The 21,917-nt window shown below is 46.6% G+C and overlaps 1 pseudogene; it reads left to right on the forward strand.

Annotated features, from left to right (window-relative positions):
* The window catches only part of LOC132500635 (uncharacterized), a 121,304-nt pseudogene that overhangs the window by 70,693 nt on the left and 28,694 nt on the right, over window positions 1-21,917 (forward strand).

The following is a 21,917-nucleotide window of genomic DNA, read 5'->3' on the forward strand; positions in this document are numbered from 1 at the left end:
TAGCTCACCGCTCCACCGCCCCTGCTAGGGTCCAACGCCCCCTGGACCTCCACAGCAACCACCCTGGTCTCCTGGCTTCCAATCTTTCTCCCTGCACAGTTCTCCATTCAGCGGCTCGTAGACCCCTTACAGCATAAATCCCATTACATTGTTCCCAGTTCAAAATCCTCCACACTCAGTCTTACCCCAAGTCCCTGCCACTGCCCATAAGGCCCTATGTGAATGGGTCCCAGGTAATTCGGGTACCTCCCTTCATTTTACCCCCACTTCCTGTACCTCATGGCAGCCACAATGACCTGCTTCTGAAACCCACCAAACATGCTCCCACCTCCCAGCCTTTGCCCTGCCGCTCCCTCTTCCCAGACACGTTTCCTTCGACACCATCACGCCTCACTACTTCCCTTCCCCAGTTCTCTGCGGGCTTCCCTGGCTTCTATCTGAAACAGCATCCTCCATGACCCAGCCTCCCCTTTCCGGCTTCATTGCTATGTTTCTAGCACTTCTCCTCATTAGCACTGGCCTTGTGAGATGTGCTCATAGACTTGTTATTGGCTGTTGCCCACACTCTGTGCCCTCAGGGGCCTGAGGTTTGCCCCAGGCCATATGTGCCAGAAGTCTCTCCTGAGTAAGATGCTCTGGAAGCCCCATTTCCCACTCCTGGGGGCAGACACTAGGGGATCTTGGTGGGGGGTGAGACCACCTTCTCCTCCCCTGTTCTGGGGTGGAGCCGTGATCATGGAGTTCCTGGAGCAACAGTGGGGCTGGAGGACCCACTCACAGCTCGGCACTGATGAAAGGCCTGTTTGTGGGCCCTCTCTCACCGCAAGGGCTGGCTCAGGAGGGTGGAGTGTAACCCAGATACCATCGTGCTTTGGCAAAATCACACTCCTCAAACCATTTCCTGGCAGAATATGGGGCAACTCGAGCAGCGAGGACTGCACAGATTCACCAGTGTGTCTATACTGCAGCCAGGGACATAATCTGGTCACAATCTTCCTCTTCTTGACAGCCCTGAAGGTCCCTCCTTCGCTTCTTTTCTGGGGTTTCCTGGAGCTGACAAGACTTTCCAGATGTGGCCCCTGACTTTCTGTCCACGCCCGACTCTCTGCGCAGTCAGGAACTCTCCCCACTCCGGACATTCAGCACTTCCTACTCTTTGCTCCAGCTTTCCTAAACACTGCGGTTCCCCCGAGATGCCATGCTCTCTCAAGCCTCTGCACCTCGGCTTAAGCTGGTCCTCCTGCCTGGACCACCCTTTCCTCTGTCTTTGGTGAATACAACCCATTCATCTTTCAAGCCTCACTTCAAAGACACCACCTCCATGAAGTACTGCCTGACACCTCCTCAGGATTTGCCCCCAACCAGACACAAATGCTCTCCTGGCTGCCCTCCTGGAGCTGCCTCAGAGCAAGATCAGCCGAGCAAATACTTTGCAACCAAGAATAGGCATCGTTGGCGACTTCCGCATAGCTAAAGATTGAAATGCTGTGGGTTTTTTATAAGCAGATTCAATTTAGTTCAACAAGCATTTATTATGTAACTGTTTAAGCCAAACACATTCACAAATACCTCCTGAATTATAGTAGTTCCCTACACTTGTTACCTGGATAACCAAAAATTGACTGTTTTTAAGGTTCATGACTTTTTTTTAAATATTCCTAAGCTACTACAATCTTAGCCATATTATCAGAGTCTCACTGTCAGAAGCATTTGATGCTTGTTCCGAAAAAGGAAGACTAACAGACTTTTCTGGAGTCAGTGCACAAATGAGCTAACGTGAATATTGTTTGAATATAGTTAATGTTGAATTCAAGGCTGCAACGTTAAGCACATAAGAAGATGAAAAGAAATTAAGGAAGAATCCATCCAGCGCTATGGTCAACACAGCCACTGATGCTTAAAAAAAGTGTGGGTTTTCACTGAGGTTACAGAATCCATTCAAAATATGAGCTAAATGGACTACATCCACCATCACCACCCTGATCCCAGTCATCACACATATAAATTATTGCCATAATTTTTCAACTGTTCCGCTGGCTTTTCTCTTGACCCCCAATCTACTCTCCACACACCATCCAAGGTGACACTTTTCAAAATGTCAGATCACATCGTTCCTTTGCTCAAAAACTTCCAATGGTGTCCTAGAAGCATTGCTGTCCTGACCCTGTGCCCTCTGCCTTCACCTGTGCCAACCAAAGACATTCACCTGCAACTCTCTGCCTCAGAGCCTTTTTTTGTGGATGGGAAAGCTCACATAGCCAAGCACAGGGCAAGTAGAACATGCCAGATAGTTAATGCCCTTGAACACAGCCCTCAATTATCAATGGCTGGGGAACAGTGGACCATGACAGCATGAAGGCATCCTCTACACTGGTCCCCAGAGCTCCCAGGAGGACCAAGCTCTAGCTGCTCACAGCTTGATGATGCCCTGGTTTCCTTTTCTTCCCTGTCTCACTTCTCCACCCCTCTCCTGATATTTCCTGGAACCACTTCCCACATAGACCACCCAGATGCTAGTCTCAGGATATGCATCCAGGGGACCCTACACAAGACAAGTGGCTTTACTGCCTCGAGAGTAAGGGCCAGAGTCTGTGCTGTGGCCCACGAGGGCCTCCACGTGCTGCCCCTGCATACATTCTCCCCCCCCACCCCGTTCGCTCCATTCCAGCCACTTTGGCTTCCTGGCTGTTTCTAGAACATTCTAAGCACGTGTTCAACTTCGAGGCTTTTCTGCTACTTCCTTTTCCTGGAGGACTTGCTTATCTGTTTATAAGTTTTGTGTTTATATATTTATGGTCACCACCACCATCTCTCCAAGTAGAACATAATCCCAAGGAGGGGAGTGACTTCCTCTGTTTTGTTCACTGTACCATCTTCAGTGATTAGAATAGTGCTGGACACATGGTAGATGCTCGAGAGATATTTGTTAAATGGCTGAATTCACAATGACATGAGTGAAACCTGATTAAGATCAGTGAAAATCCTCGTGAAACACCTGCAGGCCCCTAGCTACTAGTATTGGAACCACTGCAAGGAAGGTTTCATTTCATCATGAATAATCCTGTCCTTTTACTTCTTATGTGATGAGGGCCAGAGACGGTGAGCACAGTATCTAACATCGCACAATTCCTCAGCAGCAAAGCCAAGAGAAAATTTCAGCTCCTCCTGGGTTGTGGAGGGAAGCGAACCAGTCAGGCTACATGTAATCTCGGGCACATCACTTGAAAGCTTTGTGACTTTAATAAATAACAAGGGCAAGTTTATTAACCTTTCTGTGTAGATTTTTTTCTTCAGTAAAAGAGGATGGTACAGCTATTTCAACAAATTCAGGTGATTACAGACAATAACAAGTATAAAAAGTGTGGCACATAGTATTAAATAGATGTTCATCAAACCTTAAGAAACACTAAGAGACGCTCAGTAAAGACAGCATGCTGACAATGATAACAGTCATACTTTGTTGGGGTGTCCCAGGCACAGTGCTGGGACACTTCACCTGCACTATTTCATTTAATCCTTACAACATCCCCTGAGGTCGGTACTGATTCTATTCCATTCTATAGCTGAAGAAACTGAGGCTCATAGAGGTTTCCTAGGACTTCCCTGGTGGCGCAGTGGTTAGGAATCCACCTGCCAATTCAGGGGACATGGGTTCGAGCCCTGGTCTGGGAAGAGCCCACATGCTGCAGAGCAACTAAGCCTGTGCACCACAACTACTGAGCCCACACGCCACAACTACTGAACCCCACACGATCTAGGGCCCATGCTCCACAACAAGAGAAGCCACCGCAATGAGAAGCCCGCGCACCGCATTGAAGAGTAGCCCCCGCTCGCCACAACTAGAGAAAGCCCGCACACAGCAACAAAGACCCAACGCAGCCAAAAATAAAAATTAAAAAAAAAAAAAGAGAGAGAGAGAGAGGTTTCCTAGCTTGCCCAAGATCACAAAGATGAACTCCCATTGGTCTGACCCTGGACGCTGGGCCCTCAACCATTATGCTGTACTGCTTGAAGAGCATGGCCGTTATGTCTTTGGAGATCTCTTTAATATCAAAGACTTGTGACATAGAGAGGACACACTTTGCTCCCAGCAGGACCAGGCTAAAGGCATTTCCCAAATCTGAGAATAGCTAACCCTTTGAAATCGCGGTAGACGGAAACTCTTTGAGCTGCATTAGCCATATATTCCAGGGCCTCCCAGTTCTAAAATCGGGAATCCAATTTGCTATCGTTTAATCCCATCTTTACCCTAGGTAGGAAACGTTCCTTCAGAAAGTAAAGTCACTGCTTGTGTGTGTCTGTGTGTGTGTGTATGTGTGTGTCTTTGTCTCTATCTCTCTCTGGTCTCTCTTTCTCTCTGTCTCTGTCACTGTCTCTCTCACATACACACACACACACACACACACACACACACACACACACACACACACACACACTGTATCTCTCTCTCACCTTAATTCACTGATCTCTCTAGCCCAGTGATTCTCAAAGTGTAGTCCGTGGACTCACAGCATCAGCATCATCTGGGAAGTCACTGGACATGCAGCATCTCAGGCCCTACCCCAGACCTACAGAGTCAGACCCTCTGGACTCTTTTTTTTTTTTTTTTTTTTTTTTTTTTTTTTTTTTGTGGTACGCAGGCCTCTCACCGCCGTGGCCTCTCCTGCTGCGGAGCACAGGCTCCGGACGCACAGGCCCAGAGGCCATGGCTCACGGGCCCAGCCGCTCCGCGGCATGTGGGATCCTCCCGGACCAGGGCACGAACCCACGTCCCCTGCATCGGCAGGCGGACTCTCAACCGCTGCGCCACCAGGGAAGCCCCCTCTGGACTCTTTGTCTCAATGAGCCCTTCAGGTGATTCTTACATATACTAAAGTCTGAGAAGCATGCGTTAGCCGGCAAAAAGCAATCTCTCCATTCTCCCCGCCCCCTTCTCCCAACTGAGCTTAAGAATAAATCACGGCTCTTCTTGGCCTTTAAATGTCAAGGATCCTGAGCTCAGAGAACAAGGACTCTGCTGGAAAGGCCAAGCCGAAGTCCTGGTCTGGGAGGGTCAGGGCTCCAGCCTCAACCAGAGCTGCATTTTCAGCCCACTCAGAAATCACAGCTTCTCAGAAAGGCGCCTCCCTTTCACGCAGAAAGACAATAAAATCCACAGTTGGAAGGACAATATAAAAACGGACCTGGTAGGGAAGCAGCAACCTCCGAATGGAAGGAGCTGGCTTCAGAGAGGGGAGGAGGGGCTGAGATGAAGGGGCCCCTGGGGCCTGGCAGCCTCTCCAAAGTTACCGCTTCACACTTCCTCGGCTCAGCCACCCAGATGGCCTCGTTCGGTGCGGCCCCACTTCAGTCACATAAAGAGCGATAAAGGAAGACAAGGGCGGAATAACCTCTAAATAAAAGATGAGGTAATTTTGAAGGCACATTAGGGTTTTATGTGTATTATGGCTCGTGGTTTTTTATTCAAACCCAGGGAGAGGCAGCTGCTCAACCGCGCGGGGCTGTCGCCCTCATAAAGCACCAAGGCCGGCCATGCAAATGGTGTAGGGCTGGGCTCTGCGGCCCCGATGGCTTGGGGAAGGATGGGAAAAATAGGGAGAAGACATTTTCCATCCTCTCAGCCTGGATTTCATTGCGACAGGCATTGCCACCGCAAGAATAAAAATGAAGTATTCTGGGCTTTGCCCTTCCTCTCGGGTTTGTGTCTCCCAGAAGGGAGGGTCGCCGGGAACCCTCCATAGTACAATAGAGACCGGTCCTGAAATGATGAGCTGGCTGACAGTAATACTTGACAATTCAGAGAGCATTGCTTTTGCAGAATCGAAACATCCATATATCCCAGAAGCCTGGAAGAGGACAGCAAACACCTTTTCAAAGGGGCCAAGAAGATTCTGAGTAGGAAAACGTGGGAAGACAAAGTAGATGATGCAGGGTATTTCACCATTTATTTTTAGGCCCCTCAAGACAAGAAGGAAGTCGAGCTTTCCCAGAGGACAATAACCCTAAAACCAACCACGGGCTTCTTTGCTCCCTGTTTATCACGTATGAAACTGGGATCGTGCCACAAAGTCATAGCTTAATCATGATCGCCATGAACACCATTAAGACCAAGGGTGTTCCCTGAGCACTTCTTTGTGTCTGCCTGAAACTAGGGGCTTTACAGGCATATCTTCAGCCCCCATAGGGTAGAAAATTTATCCCCACTTTACAGATGTAAAAAGAGGTGCAGTAACTCACCCAAGACACAGCAGAGGAGCTAGGACTCAAATCTGGGTCTCCTTGACTCCCAGTATATGCAGCAAATGGTTTGAGGATATTACGTCTATGTTGATAATGTTAGGGGTAGTTAACACTAGTGGAATACTGACCAAGGGCCAAGCACTCTTCTAAATTTAATCCTCACAACAGTAGGGAATTGAGGCCCAGAGAGGCAAATTGAAGAGTGAAGTTCTCCCAGCTAAGAAGCCAAACATCCAGGCCACAAACCACAAGGGAATGTACACAGGAGTCACATTATGTTCACCACTTTTTACGTTATTAATGTGTTTGCAGCACCTCCTAGGTACCAAGCACCATGGCAGGCACTTGGAGTGGACAGAAGCCCACAAAGATGTGTCAGATGTGGTCCCTGCCTTCAGAGCAGCTTCTAATCTTGTGAAAGGGAGACTGAGACATGCCGACGGGGAATGAAAGGAGCAGGGTGAGTTCACACTCGGATCTTCCGTAAACGTGAGGTCTTCTGTTGACAGTGAGGTCTCCTACACCTGGCCTCCTAGACGGTTTCGCTGGATTTGTTCCCATAGATACATGTAGACACAAGCAAGCTTTGAAAGTCCCCAGTGTCAGCCAGCCTAACTCCCTGAGTTAGCAACAGCCAAATACAGATGCTTCCGCAATCCTTTCAAGGACTAGCTAGCCCAGTGTTTTCCAAATCCTGGAAAGGGCATCCAGGTCTCCACCCTCACCCCTGAGATGCAAGAACTGTACTGTTTTGAGACTGCCTTGGCTGTTTGTTGGTACCCCCTACCCTGGCCTGAATTCCACTTACCCTAGCAGAAAGGGGCATGGTGAAGGAAGGAAGGGAGAAAGGAAGGGAGGAAGGGAGCAAGGGAGACAAACTACAGGATCATAAATTTGGGAAGAACTGGGATTCCTCCTACCCAGAACTTCTACTCCAGAGCTATATGATCTTAGGCAAGTAGTTTAACCTCTGTGCACAGCTATTTATTTTTCCATAAAATAGAGATAATAGTTGCAGTCCCCTATAGCGAGGTTGTGAGGAATAAACGGGTTAATGCATGGAAAGCTCTTAGAAGAGGGCTACTATGTGGAAAGCACTGCATAAGCATTGCTCATTGCTTTCAATTTACAAATATTTATTGAGGACCAGCGAGGGTTAGGACAACTGATGTGCGCATGGCTCATACAGAGCACGGTGTCAGACATATTCCAGCTTTTGCGGCAGCCCTGGGGTGAGGAATCCCGGGATCTCCTCAAGCAGAGAGTTCCAGCAGAAAGAGGCCAGGGCTTTCTTAGCAGGGCTCAGCTGTCTGTGGGCTCCAGACAGACTAGGACCAAGTCCTGATCCCTCACTTACCAGCTATGAGAACTTGGATGACCCAGTTATCTGTTTCTTCATCTATAAAGGGAAGGATAATGACATTGCTGCCTCCTGGGGTGTGTTGCAAAGAGATAATCCATGAAAAGCACATACTACAGGGCACAGAGAAAATGCTCAAAAATGGGAGCTATTATGATTATGTTATTATCATCTGACCCATCTTTTCCAACCCAGCTTAAATGGCACCTCTTCCAGGCAGCCTTCCAAGCTCTCTCCTGTTAAAAGCTCTAATCCCTTCTATTGATCTCTACCTCTCTCTAGGGGAATTTATGACTTTTTATTTGATTTAAATTATTTATCTTTTATTTTATCCACCCTACTGGACTATGGGCTTCTTGAGGGCAGGGATTTTGTCGATTTGTTACAATATGCTCTGACCAGTTTCTGGCAAGTAGCAGGTACCCAATACGTTTTGGTGAATAAATGCATGAAGAAATGACTGAATGAGGGAGGTGATTAGGCTCTGCCTAGGAGGAGAGGTAGGGTCAAGGCAGGTGGGAACTGGGGTAAGAGTCAAGGTTTACAGGAGCTTAGAACATGTGGGGAAAGGCATGAAGACACGTTTTTGTGTTTTGCTTTGAACTGACGCTTTGCATCAGAAACTTGTCTAAGAGTTTTACGTGTATTGAACCATTGACCCCTCTCAAGAACCTGTTGAGGCGGTTTCTATTGTCATCGTCATTTTGCAGATGAGGAAACTGAGAATAAAAGGGTAATTTGCCCTCGGCTACGCAGCCAGCAGGAGACTGAGATGGGATTTGAACCCAGACATTCGGGCTATGGGTAGTACCATTCAGGTTGAGTGTCATAGGACACGACGACCTGTGAAATGGGCTGCTCAACACCTCCCAGGTGGCAACCCCTCACTGCAGCTCTAGCTCCTTCCTTCTCTGGCCCCGGGGGATCCAGCCCTTCCTGTCACCACCTCCTCTTCCCATTGCCAGGGTCAAGAGCCCTCTTCAAAGGTCTCCCCCCAGCAAGCCCCATCCAGGGCCAGCCTCTCAGCAGGTACAGTCCTGCAGCAAATTTTGCAGACCTGTCCCAGGTTGGAAAAGGTGAGGGAATAGCAAGCTTGGGGTTGCCAGATGAGTGAGTGTGGTGGGAACACCTATTGTGCCAGCTGAGTTGAGCTCTGCACACCTGGCCACTGGCAGCCCTGGGACATCTGGAATCCTGTAAATGGGGCCTCCATTCCATCCAGACAGAAACTCCTTCTCCTTATTTGGGGCCTCTGCTCAGCTGAGGCCAAACCTACCTCTGGGTAGGGCAGAGGGTGGAGGGGCAGGGTCACCGCACAGCCAACATGCCTACCTGGGAGCTCAGGAAGGAGAACCGGCGTTTCATCCCTTCCCCTTAGCCAGACTGTCCTGGTGGATATCCCACTCAAGTACCTTCTAACCATCCAGCCCCAAATCTGTGAGCCCCTCTCCAGCCTCTGCCTGCACCCCATTATGCGCCCAGGAAGCCCAGGTTCTCATCAGAGGCTGTCCATTGCCTTGAACCTCAAGCCAATCAACCAGCCAGCAAATGTGCAATGAAGACTCCCACGAGCCGGGGCCTCTGTTAGACACTGGGGACCAGCCCCCAGCTTCTGGTCTGACAAGCATGAAACCAATATTCACAAATAATGAATTACTATGTGATGAGTGTTTCAAGACACAAGGCACAAAGGGAGAGTGAAGGGGAAAAGGCATTTGAAAGCGGAGGCCCGGCTGGGAATCATTAGCTGAACGCTGCTATGTGCTGGGAGGCCTTTCCATCCCTTTGAAAGGCTTGCCAGGTGGTGTCTGTGGACACAGTTTCCTGAACAGCCCTGCGTGACCCACATGTCGTGCAAGGCACAGGAGATATGGCCTCTGCCCTCCAGGCACTCGCCTTTGATTGCTCGTTAACCAATGCAAAGATGGCAAATGAAGGCTACCAGGAGGTTCCCGTCCATGTATCCAGGGGAGCTAGTCAGTGTTCACCCAGTGCTTCTGGAAAGGAGCCAGGATGCTTAATCCCCGGCAGCCCAGCGCACCGGGAACAGAGGCGTTTAGTGCATGATTGTCCAATAATTGAATGAGTGCATGATTCAGAAGAAAGTGAGGACAGAAGGAAGAATCGGAATCCAATTAGCGAGAGGGATGGCTCGTGGGTAGGATGACTATATATCCCGGCTTGCCAGGGACAATCCCAGCACATACCTGTTATCCTAATGTAATTATGAATCACACCCCCTTTCACTCTCAGAAGTGTCCTGGGTTACATGATCTATTAGATGGTCACCCAGTTTAGAGTACCTTTTGTAACGAAATGCAGCTCTGTTCTTATTCAGATAGTAACTGCAGATGCAGGTAAACGTTACCTAGTACAGGTGAGCTGGAGAGAGGTCAGCCAATGGTGGCTTGTGTTGAGGGTCTGGGGTGTGCACCGGAATCTAATCTTCAGCTGTGAACTTTGAAAAACTCCAAGGAGGATGGAGATTTGGGTAAAACAACTCACAGGAAGCAAGTTCTAAATGGATGGACCCAGGAGTCAGGCCCTTTAAGGTATCAACAGTGGGCATTATATCTCACAAAAAGCAAATCATTCATGTATTTACCTTTCTTGAGCTTCAAATTCCTGGTCTTTGAAGTGTGATAGGGCTTCCCTGGTGGCGCAGTGGTTGAGAGTCCGCCTGCCGATGCAGGGGACATGGGTTCGTGCCCCAGTCCGGGAGGATCCCACATGCCGTGGAGCGGCTGGGCCCGTGAGCCATGGCCGCTGAGCCTGCGCGTCCGGAGCCTATGCTCCGCAATGGGAGGGGCCACAACAATGAGAGGCCCGCGTACGGCAAAAAAAAAAATGTAAGTGATAGTACTTGTTCCACCTCCTTGCAGAGCTGTTGTGACTAACGATGAGTTAATGCATATGCTTTCTAAGCTGGGAAGTGCTAAATAGCACAAGGTGTTATTGGTTATCATTAGTTAATTAGATATCATTAAGTCTGAACTGTTCAATTATATCAGCTTTCACATACGCAGCTCACACCCACTGACTTCTCCTCCCCTATGGAAGGCATGAGAACCAGATCACACTCTTTTTGTTTTTTCACTGCCAGCATCTGACCTTCCTCTTTGCAATTCGTCTCCTCCTTTATCACAGGCAAAGCCTGGTGCTTGCACCTTACAGATGCTCAATAATTTTGCTGACAAATAAATAAAAGAAATCCCAGCTCCCATGTCACCTCTAGGAAACCTGCCTCAACCTCTCCAGGCAGAGTTATTCCCCAAAGCCTCTGACAGATTCTATCTTCTTTCCTACATTTGTTCTCCAGCTGGCCTCCAGTGTGAGAACTGAATTAACATCACCTGAATCCTGCTTCTCCGGGGCCTGTGGAGAAGCTTCTCACCTGTGCCTCTCTCTTCTCCCGGTGCCTGGAATCCTTTCCAAACAAGGCACTTAGTAATGGGTGTTAAGTGGATGCTTTTGCATCTCTTTAGTTTGGTGTGTTTCTGCACATGCTGTTCCCTCTGGTGGTAACCTCTTCCCTCTCTCCATCACTTGTTTATCTCCTATCGCCCTCTGGATCCCAGCTGGAGCATCACTTCCCCTGAAGAGCCCTTGATGCTTTCCCAGATTTGGAGGAATCCTGGTCTCTTAACCCCCTTGGGAGCATCACAGATCTCTAGTGCTCACCTCAGCAGGAACATTACATTACGGGATACTTTTTTTAATGTTTGGCTCCTGAACTGGACTGTAAGAAGCCAGAGGGGAACCAGAGACCATAGCTCATGCCTGTTTTGTGCACTGTCATATTCCCAAAACCTAACAGAGCACGTAAAGGGCAATATACTGGTCAAATAAATGAATCAATGTGATGGGAGGACACTCTAGTGGAAATGTCCAGAAGACACTCCAAAGACCAGGGTGGGCATTCTGCCAGCTCCACCAAAGTCACCATTGTGGCCACCTCTGATCAAGTGCCTCCAATGAGTCTGGTCCTGAGATTTGTGCATATATATATATATATATATATATATATATATATATATATATATACACACTCATTTAATCCTCCCAACAGCACACAGAGGAAAGATTCTTATTTTACCGATAAGAAATATGACACACAGCTCCTAAATCTGAATTATGTCACAGAAACACTCAACTGAACAATTTTCTCAACCACGTTGCCCACAAGTCCTTAAAAACTATGAAGAGAGTCATACACTTGAGAATATATTAAAGGGCCTTAGAAAATTCTAAGAAATATTATTTAATGATGACTTTTACTTTTTTGTCCTAGTTTTTGTTTCTTGTACATATGGGGGTGTAGGAGGGAGAAAGCAAAGTGATCTGATTTTGTTTTCCTGCTTTCTCCTAAAACTGCATTCTAGCTCTGTTCTGAGAATCCTGAAGGAGGATGGAAAGGACACCCACCTAGGCGTCGTCCTGGGCAAATCTCTTCTCTCTGTGACTGAGTTTCCCCACCTACAAAAGGTGGATAAATAATACTTACCTCACTAGGCGTTTGGAGATTTAATTAATGCTTGCAAAGCACTTTGAGATTGGAGATGAAAGAGCCTTCTTAGGGAACTGTTAGTATCAGCATCTAAGAGAACTCGGTCTCTGAGGAAATGTAATCAGGATGAGGGATGCAGTGCAGGCCCCTCCTGGGCCACCCTTTCCTCCTTAAGAAGCCATATTGGGCTTTTCCCTGTCTCTTAACCCTGGCATTCTTGCCACCAGGTCCCTGTCCATACCATTTCCCTGCCCACAATTCCCTCCCTCCCCTTCACATATTTAAACTCTCTAGGAATACCTCAGGTCCCATGTGCTCTGCAGTCTTCCCTAACCAGTCACTCATTCATTCATTCATTCCTTCAACAAGGCTTGGTTGAGTGTCTACTGTAGCACTGGAAACACTGTTAATTAAAGATTCTTGTCCCCATACAACAGAAGTGGAGACTGAGTCTCAGACAAGTTATACAATCCATCCAAGGTCACACGGTGAGTTAGTGACTGAATCAGGATTGAAACTCACATTTCCCAGGCTCCGAAACCCACAACATTTCATTTACTTTGTGCCACCTTCTGCCACATATCATGGTATGTGGTCCAACAGGGAAAGAATTCTGACTCACCTGATTATAATTTGCAAGCTCTGTACAAACTAGGTGGCTAAATCTCATACATGAGTTGTCCTTGAAATTCCTTTCATAACTAGGACCCTTTCAATAGTGTCGCCAAGGGAGTGACTTGAAGTTGGAGTGAGAGGAAAGCAAAACACTTCATTCTAAGGAAAAAACAAACAAAGAAACAAAAACACTTCTCACTCTACAAGCTCCACTTCACAAGTCCTGTGGCCAACGCTGCTTCAAATCAGTCTTCACCTCTCAAATGAAAACTCCAAGCATCTCACACTCTCTTGTTTTTGATGCCAGGGAAAAAACTACAGGGGAGTAGATAGTAATGTGGGTTTTGAACAGACCAATAAGAGATTTCTGCCCTGCCTCTTACTGACAACAAGATCTTGGGCAAATCAGTAAAATTCCCTGGCACTCAGTGTCCTCATCTGTAAAATGGACACAATGATGGAGATTGGCACCCTCCCATGGCCACACACCAGTATCTCAAAAAGTCATACAAAGTAGCCAGGCCTGGAGTCTAACTATAGGCATTGTCTTCAGAATTGCACACAGGGATTACGGTCCACAGTATTCAACTACCTTATGTTCTGCAATTTTGCTCTGACGCTTCTGCCATAAGAGTAGTAGGCAACAGACGGCTTTGCCGAGGTGCTGTGGAATTCTGCACATGGACTCATTCTGACTTCCTTTCCTCTTACTGGAGCTCGGTGGAGCTTGGCTGTTATCAAGACAGTTAATCATTGCACCAGTCCCATGGGACTCAGGCTAACCAGAAGGCAGAGGACAAAGTTTTGTGGTCAGCACACAAGAGAAGCTAAGTTTCCCCCAGGCTCATAAAGAGCTCCTGAATGAGAGGCTGCAAGTGGGGTGCATTTGGCCACTGAGAAGTTTGGGTCGGCCACCCTTTGAAAATTAGATTTTATAATTAAAATTCAATTTCTGGCTTCTCTTGACACATTAGAAAAAACTGGCAAAATTGGGCCTATATTCTGGCATGGCAGCAATCAGCTGGGGCTGAGGGACCTGGGCTGTCCACTTCTCCCTGACTCCACCCCTCAGGCACAGCATGCCACACTGGAAACCACCTGCTTCACTCATTTGCATTACTTGCCTAGGCTTGGCAGGCATTTGTTTTCTATCCCTAACTGAACAATATCCAGGACTTAGAACATATTGTTGCTTCTGCCTGGAAGGGCCTTACTACCCCAACGCTCTTTCTCTGCCACACTGACTCTTACTTAGGATTCCTACTCATCCTTCAAGACAAGCTCATGGGGCTTCCCTGGTGGCGCAGTGGTTGGGAGTCCGCCTGCTGATGCAGGGGACACGGGTTCGTGCCCCAGTCCTGGAGGATCCCACATGCCGCGGGGTGGCTAGGCCCGTGAGCCATGGCCGCTGAGCCTGCGCGTCCGGAGCCTGTGCTCCACAACGGGAGAGGCCACAACAGTGAGAGGCCCGCGTACCATAAAAAAAAAAAAGACAAGCTCATGTATCACCTCCTCCAGGAAGCCTTCCCTGATGGCCAACTCCACCCTTCCCTGACTGGCTTCCTGAGTGTTTCCGTTATCTACTGCTGCCTAACAAATTACTTGAAACAATTTACTTGAAACAATAATAAATTAGTACCAGCCTTTGAGAGGAGGTGTCAGTTCCTCACCACATGGAACTTTCTATAGGGCTGTGTAAGCGTCCTCATGATGTGGTAGCTGATTTCTCCTAGAGAGAGTGATTCCCAAAAAAGGGCGGAAGCCACAACGTTTTTTCTGACCTCGCCTTGTAAGTAAGTCATGCACCATCACGTCTGCAGTATCCTCTTTTCTACGTGGGTCAGCCCTATTCATGGGAGAGGGGACCACCTACATAAGGGCATCAAATATGAGGGTCACTGGGGGTCGTCATGGAGACTGGATACCACATTGAGTTCCAATCGGCCTCCAACCTCTGTCCTGGCACTTTTCATGCTGTATTAAAGTTATTGTCTTACCTATCTCTCTCACCAAAACTATGACTTATTTGGGGATTGTCTCTTTGATCCTGATATTCCCGATGCTGGCAAATAGTGACTGTAAGCTCCCTGAGGGGACAAATCTTTGTCCATCTTATTTCCTGATAAAGCTCTAGCACCTAGAACACTGTAGGTGCTCAAAAACTAATCGTTGATGTAAATGAATGGGTGAACCAGTTTACTGGTACCTCCTGGTCTAGATGTCAGAAAATTTGCTGTATTATTTTAAATCACAGATTAAGAAAATTCAAGATTATCTTTTGGTTTACAGAGAAGGTTCTAGAGATGCTCAGAGGTGGATCAACATATGAGCATTTGTTCAGGACACAAAATGAGATCATGGGCCAGAGGCTTAGCCCTGTGCTCAGCATGCAGTGGGCACCCATCCAGGCTCAGATCTTTTCTGTCACCTGTCACCTCTTGATATCCCTTCACCCAGCCTCATCAATCCCCATCACTCCTACAGCATGATGCTAAAGTGCATGAACTCACTGAGGATGAACTCAATCCCCACCTCTTCATTAGCTAAAGGAGCTTCAGCAAATCACTGAGCCTCTCTGTGCCTCAAGTTTCTCATCTGTAAAATGAGAGTTAAAACAGATGCTTTCTCGCATGTTTGTGGTGAGGACTGAATGAGATCATGAGATCGTGTGATCATGTGTTTCCCTTAGCACTGTGCCTGTCCCGTCTATAAGAAGCATTTAATAAATGCTAAATATCATCATTATGCAGCACTGAAGCCACAAGCCTTTACTTCCGTTGGAATTCAGAGTCCCATAGTCATTGAAGAAATCGCAGTTGGTCTGACTTCTAGCACTTTCCGGATGACAAAGGCTTATCCTGTGTTGTTATTTCATTTGCTCATACGACCACTCAGGTATGTGTGTCAGCCCCAATATACAGATGGCAACACTGAGGACTTGTGAGACAAAGTAGTTTGCCCCAGGCCATGTGGTTAATAAGAAGTAAATCATGAGGCCAAACCATGTTTATCCACGCTGGACCTTGTGGTGTGGCAGAGTGGTTAGGTGTGTGACCCCTAGAGCTGGCCTGCCTGGGATCAAATTTGAGCTCTTCCCTAGAGCCACCTCATCTCTACAATGGGCACAATGCTAACAGTGCCTGTCTAATAGGGTTACTGTGAAAATAAAAGAAGGAAATGAATACATGTGGCTCACACATAGTAAGTTCATATGAAGACTTCCCAGCTGTGACCATCTATGACCCACTGAGACGGGGACTGCTACTTGGCCCCCTTCTTCCAATAATAAAACCCCAGTTTTCCAGCCTTCCAGACAGCAAAGTGTAGATATAAGCTAAGTTCTGCCCAAAGGGATATAAGTGGAAGTGGGGTATCTTCCAGGAAATGTCCTTTGGGTCAGGAGAGGCCCATTTCTCTGCCCCTCCTCTTGGCTGTGGTTTACTGGGCACATGCTCTTGAGAGAACCCTAGAAGGAGAAGATGGAAAGGAGAAAGCAGGGGAAGAGCTAAGCAAAGGGGTGACAAGCTGAAATCTAGTCTCAGCCTCATCCCACAGGGAGCCCTAGGATGTGAATAACACCATAGATCCACCATTGGCTGTGAACCACCCATGAAGAAGGGATGTGCCCACCTGTGGTCAGAGAGGGTACCTCCCAGGCATCTCAGGGAGAGGGGGCTTGTATTGGTAGAGGACAATTCCTCAGTGAAGGGTGCAGTTGTTGGCCTTAGGGACCACCCACCCCAGCAGCTGGATCCAACAAAGGAACTCTGGGTGAGGCTCCATCAGCATCCTCTGTGTTACTACAAGTAACCAAATGCCACTTCCTTCACAAGGTCTGTCCATTCTCCCAACTAGAGGTCATCTCCAAACCCCCATATCATTTTTACTTCACCATTCTTATAGAACTTAATTTTTTAACCTTGTATTGTAGCCATTCTTTATGTGTATTCTCTCCCTATCCCATCCTCATCCCTACAAGAGTCCCATGAGAGCTAAGATGGAATTGTCCATCAAGCCTACCACTGTATCCTCAGTAGCTAGCACAGTGGTTGGCACATGCTAGGCACTCAACAAACTTGAGTGCTACCTTAGACATCCCAAGATGCTGATTATACAATGCCAGCTCTTGGAAATCTGTGGAAGAAAAGATTAATATTGAAATTTGAAAGCCTGATGCCAATAAAAACTATCTTGTGCAAAGAGTGTAGAGGGAGTGTCTGGTGTTTTCAGTAACTCAGGGTGTCTAACAGGATGACCTTGGAGTAAAAGCACCTCTTTAATTTTTTGTCTTATGCACCTCACTCACATCACCCTTGTCCCAGCCCCAGTGCCCCAAATCATAAGATTGGTGTCCAGTACATTCCCTGGGAGCGGCATTAAATAATGTACTTGCCAATGACTTATCCCCAGGCCAAGCACTAAGGTCATGAACTGAGAAACACAGTCATTTTCTCAAGGAGTTCCCAGAGAAGGATAAAAACATGAATAAAGACAATTTCAACACAAGAGAAGAGGCATCAAGATGGAAAGAGCTACAAACAACAGCCCTGAACTCTGCATGGGTGGAAGTGATCATGGAAGGCTTCACAGAAGAGGTGATGTTCAAGCTATGTCTTGAAGGTTGAGGAAGAATTTGACACAAAAAGACAATGTGCCGGTTGTTTGATTAAAAAGGACAACGTTGAGGTGAGAGAAGGGGCAACGTGGATGCAAAGGGCAGAATGATTCAGAATGGTCAAATTTTCTGGGTCAGAAAATGGTCATCTCAGATTCCTGCAAAGAAATATTCATCAAGGAGATTTCAAGTTGGTGAACACATCAAGGTGCTGGGAGGGTGACGCACCTGGAGAGGGCATGAACGCCCTGGGCCACCACCCCCATAACTTGTCCTATGCATCTCTTCCATTTGGCTGTTGCTGGGCCATATCCTTTATAGTAAACCAGTAAATGCAAAAGAAAAAAAAGAAAGACAGAAAGAAAAAGAAACATTTATTTATTTATTTATTTATTTATTTAATTTTTTTTGTGGTACGCGGGCCTCTCACTGTTGTGGCCTCTCCCGTTGCGGAACACAGGCTCCGGACGCGCAGGCTCAGCGGCCATGGCTCACAGGCCCAGCCGCTCCGTGGCATGTGGGATCTTCCCAGACCGGGGCACGAACCCGTGTCCCCTGCATCGGCAGGCGGACTCTCAACCACTGCGCCACCAGGGAAGCCCAAAACATTTATTTTAAAAACATTTTTATTGGAGTATAATTGCTTTACAATGTTGTGTTAGTTTCTGCTGTATCACAAAGTGAATCAGCTATACATATACATTTATCCCCATATCCCCTCCCTCTTATGTCTTCCTCCCACCCTCCCTCTCCCACCCTTCTAGGTGGTCACAGAGCACGGAGCTGATCTCCCTGTGCTATGCGGCTGCTTCCCACTAGCTATCTATTTTACGTTTGGTAGTGTATACATGTCCATGCTATTCTCTCACTTCGTCCCAGCTTACCCTTCCTCCTCCCCGTGTCCTCAAGTCCATTCTCTACATCTGTGTCTTTATTCCTGTCCTGCCCCTAGGTCATCAGAACCTTTTTTTTTTTAGGTTCCATATATATGTGTTAACATACGGTATTTGTTTTTCTCTTTCTGACTTACTTCACTCTGTATAACAGACTAATAAGTGAATGGATGAAAGAAGGGAGAAAGAAGGGGAGGAGCAAAAGAAGGGTGGAAAGAAAGAAAAGAGGGGACATGGCTGCTCAAGTAGATAGTAACATTATAATATTATAATAATAATAATCATGTGTTGAGAGTCAACATTTCAGAAACTTTACATCCATTCCTTATCTCATTTAATCTTCACCAGGATCCTGTAAGATAAGAATTAGAACCCCAAGTTTGACAGGTGAGGACCTCCAGGGGTTAAGCGACAACCCAGCATCCTCTAGCTGGTTGGAGGCATTGCTTGGGTCCACATTTGGGTCTTTCTGACTCTCTCCAAAGAGAGCTAGCTGCTACCCACTGGTATTGACCTTGGTGTTTGAAATCTGTACATCTGTACCTGAAAGGGTTTATAAAAGTTGGTCGAATCCCCTGAATTTCTGAACAGTCTTCTTCCGAGTTGATTGTTAATCCCTTAAATATTTTCCCTACCTTAAAATGATGACAGGTTCATTAAGCTATGAGACAGTATCCGCTCATTAATGCATGCTAAATTGCCATGCAATTTCTATAGAATTAAATTACATATTCAATGAATAAGCAAATAATTCATCAAGACTAATGTTACTGTTATGAATGCCAAAGTAAGATTTGGGCCATTTACTTATCAAATGCTGATTTTTAAAAACTCACAATGAAATAGTAAGTAAATCATCAACTCAAAAGTTTAATTTGGTATTCTGGCTCAATCAGGAAAATATGCATAGTACCAGGTACCCTCCTTGGTTTCCAAATAAGGTGGCACTCAGAAATATGAGCCCAGGAGCTTCCCTGGTGGCACAGTGGTTGAGAATCCGCCGGCCGATGCAGGGGACATGGGTTTGTGCCCTGGTCCGGGAAGACCCCATATGCCACGGAGCGGCTGGGCCCGTGAGCCATGGCCTCTGAGCCTGCGCGTCCAGAGCCTGTGCTCTGCAACAGGAGAGGCCACAACAGTGAGAGGCCCACGTACCGCAAAAAAAAAAGAAAGAAAGAAATATGAGCCCATTCATTTTCATTCAGCTGTGTGATTACAGGTTAAGGCTGTACGGCCAAAATACACACACACACAAGCTCACTCACACACACATAACCAAGCATAGCATCTGTGATACTTGATAGGAGCCATATGCAAAGGCAGTAAAAATAATTAAAGCAAATGTGATATTTTATGGGCTCTGCCTGACCCTGAGCACCAGCAGTTTGAGATATAGAAGAGAATCACCGCCCTGCTCTAAAATTCTTGAAGTATAGTCCCTAGACCTGCAGCATCAACATCACCTGGGAACTTATTAGAAATGCACATCTCAGGTTCCACCCTAGACCTTCTGACTCAGAAACTCTGTGGGCGGGGGGGTGGGGGCATTAGGAGAGGTGATTCCTCCAGGTGATTCTGATGCAGCAAATGTTTGCACCACTAGTCGAGCTGTAAAGAATAGCAAAAGAGCTTGGGATTATCCCTTACATAGAACCAGGTTTGAATCCTGATGGCTAAATACCAGTTGTATAACCCTAAAATTTAAATTTTCTGAGCTTTGCTTTTATCATTTTTTTTAAAAAAGGTTAAAAGATGAATGTGACCTCCTTCCTAACATTGCTCATGGGTTCACAGAGACGACATGGGCATTGCTAGCACAGGGAGAGCCCTAAAGTTAGTTGCCTTCTCCCTTGCATTGGATTGTGTTGAAGATTCAGCATCATCCCTCTCCCTTATAAGTTCACCTCCTCATTGCACAAAGGAAACAGGGCTCATTTCCCAGGATGCCTTTCCCTGTGTGGTTCCCAGTAAGAGTTGACCAGTAAGAGAACTCAGGCTGATCTGGAATACACGGGGCGGGGTGGGGGGGGGGCACCATTTGCTTGGGAAGCAGTATCAGCCAGGCTGTGAGCTTCACAGCAGCTTCCCAGAGGGTTTCTGAGAATACCAGCTTTCCTGACATAGTCCAAGAACTTTGGATGGTGGCTTCCCAGACATTCTTGGGAATGAGAGCTCATGAGAACCTGTTTGGCTGCTTCAGGCTGAGACCAACCATGGTAGTTTCCCTGATCTTTCCTCCTCCAGCTATTCCAATAGTCCTACATGCCCCTAATGCCTTTTAATAAAACACTTATTCCCTGAAATCTACAGAGGAGCTCTTGTTCTCCCAACAAAACCCTGACTTATTCACATCTATTTACCTCCCTTACTGGGAAAAATATTCTTCCCATAATAAACTGAAGGATTTCACTTCCTTTAGAATTGGGAGACTCTCCTGGTTACCTAAGGGCACCCCCAGAAAATGTGCAGTTCTCACCACACACGGAGCGTTCTTCCAAGAATCCAGTATGTTCACTGGCATGTTATACTCATATTTCTGGCCTATTTTTGCTATGTTACATAACTGCTTAAAGATTTTCTATGCTTCTGAGTGTGATTTCACATTGTTGCAAATCCCCTGCCCCCATGGAAACCAATCATCATTCTTTATGAAAATCGATGGGGAAATATGATTCAATTAACAGAAACTTGTTTAACAATCATCAGGCAATGACTCTTTTTTTGTCCTTTTATTTTATTTATTTTTATACAGCAGGTTCTTATTAGTTATCTATTTTATACATATTAGTGTATACATGTCAATCCCAATCGCCCAATTCATCCCACCACCACCACCCCCGCCACTTTCCCACCTTGGTGTCCATACGTTTGTTCTCTACATCTGTGTCTCAATTTCTGCCCTGCAAACTGGTTCATCTGAACCATTTTTCTAGGTTCCATATATACACGTTAATATACGATATTTGTTTTTCTCTTTCTGACTTACTTCACTCTGTATGACAGTCTCTAGATCCATCCACGTCTCAACAAATGAGCCAATTTAGTTCCTTTTTATGGCTGAGTAATATTCCATTGTATATATGTACCACATCTTCTTTATCCATTCGTCTGTCGATGGGCATTTAGGTTGCTTCCATGACCTGGCTATTGTAAATAGTGCTGCAATGAACATTGGGGTGCATGTGTCTTTTTGAATTGTGGTTTTCTCTGGGTATATGCCCAGTAGTGGGATTGCTGGATCATATGGTAGTTCTACTTTTAGTTTTTTTAAGGAACCTCCATACTGTTCTCCATAGTGTTTTTATTTGACTTTTAATGTTCCTATAATGTCATATAAGCCATTTTTCTCCCCTCTTCCAGAAAACGATTCTAAATATAAGAGGCAAAATAAAAATGAAGCCTCCAATAGGTAAAGCATTGACAGCACTTCAAAGCCCTGTGATATTTTATCTCTGGTCATCAGGTAGTCTCAGATTGATACAGAGGAAGAGACTGAGGCACAGAGAAGGCATGAATGTTACATCAGGTCACAGAGATTGTGAGAGGAAGAATGATAACAAGTACTTTAGTTCCCCCAAATGCCCCAATAAATCCCAGGTCCCTGTTGCTTGGAAATGTCTGTGATTAGATGCTAAATAAATTCTCTGCTCCTTAGGAGTAAATTCCTTATTAGCAGAATCAGGTCAG

This window comes from Mesoplodon densirostris, chromosome 13, assembly GCF_025265405.1.
Source record: "Mesoplodon densirostris isolate mMesDen1 chromosome 13, mMesDen1 primary haplotype, whole genome shotgun sequence".
NCBI lineage: Eukaryota > Metazoa > Chordata > Mammalia > Artiodactyla > Ziphiidae > Mesoplodon > Mesoplodon densirostris.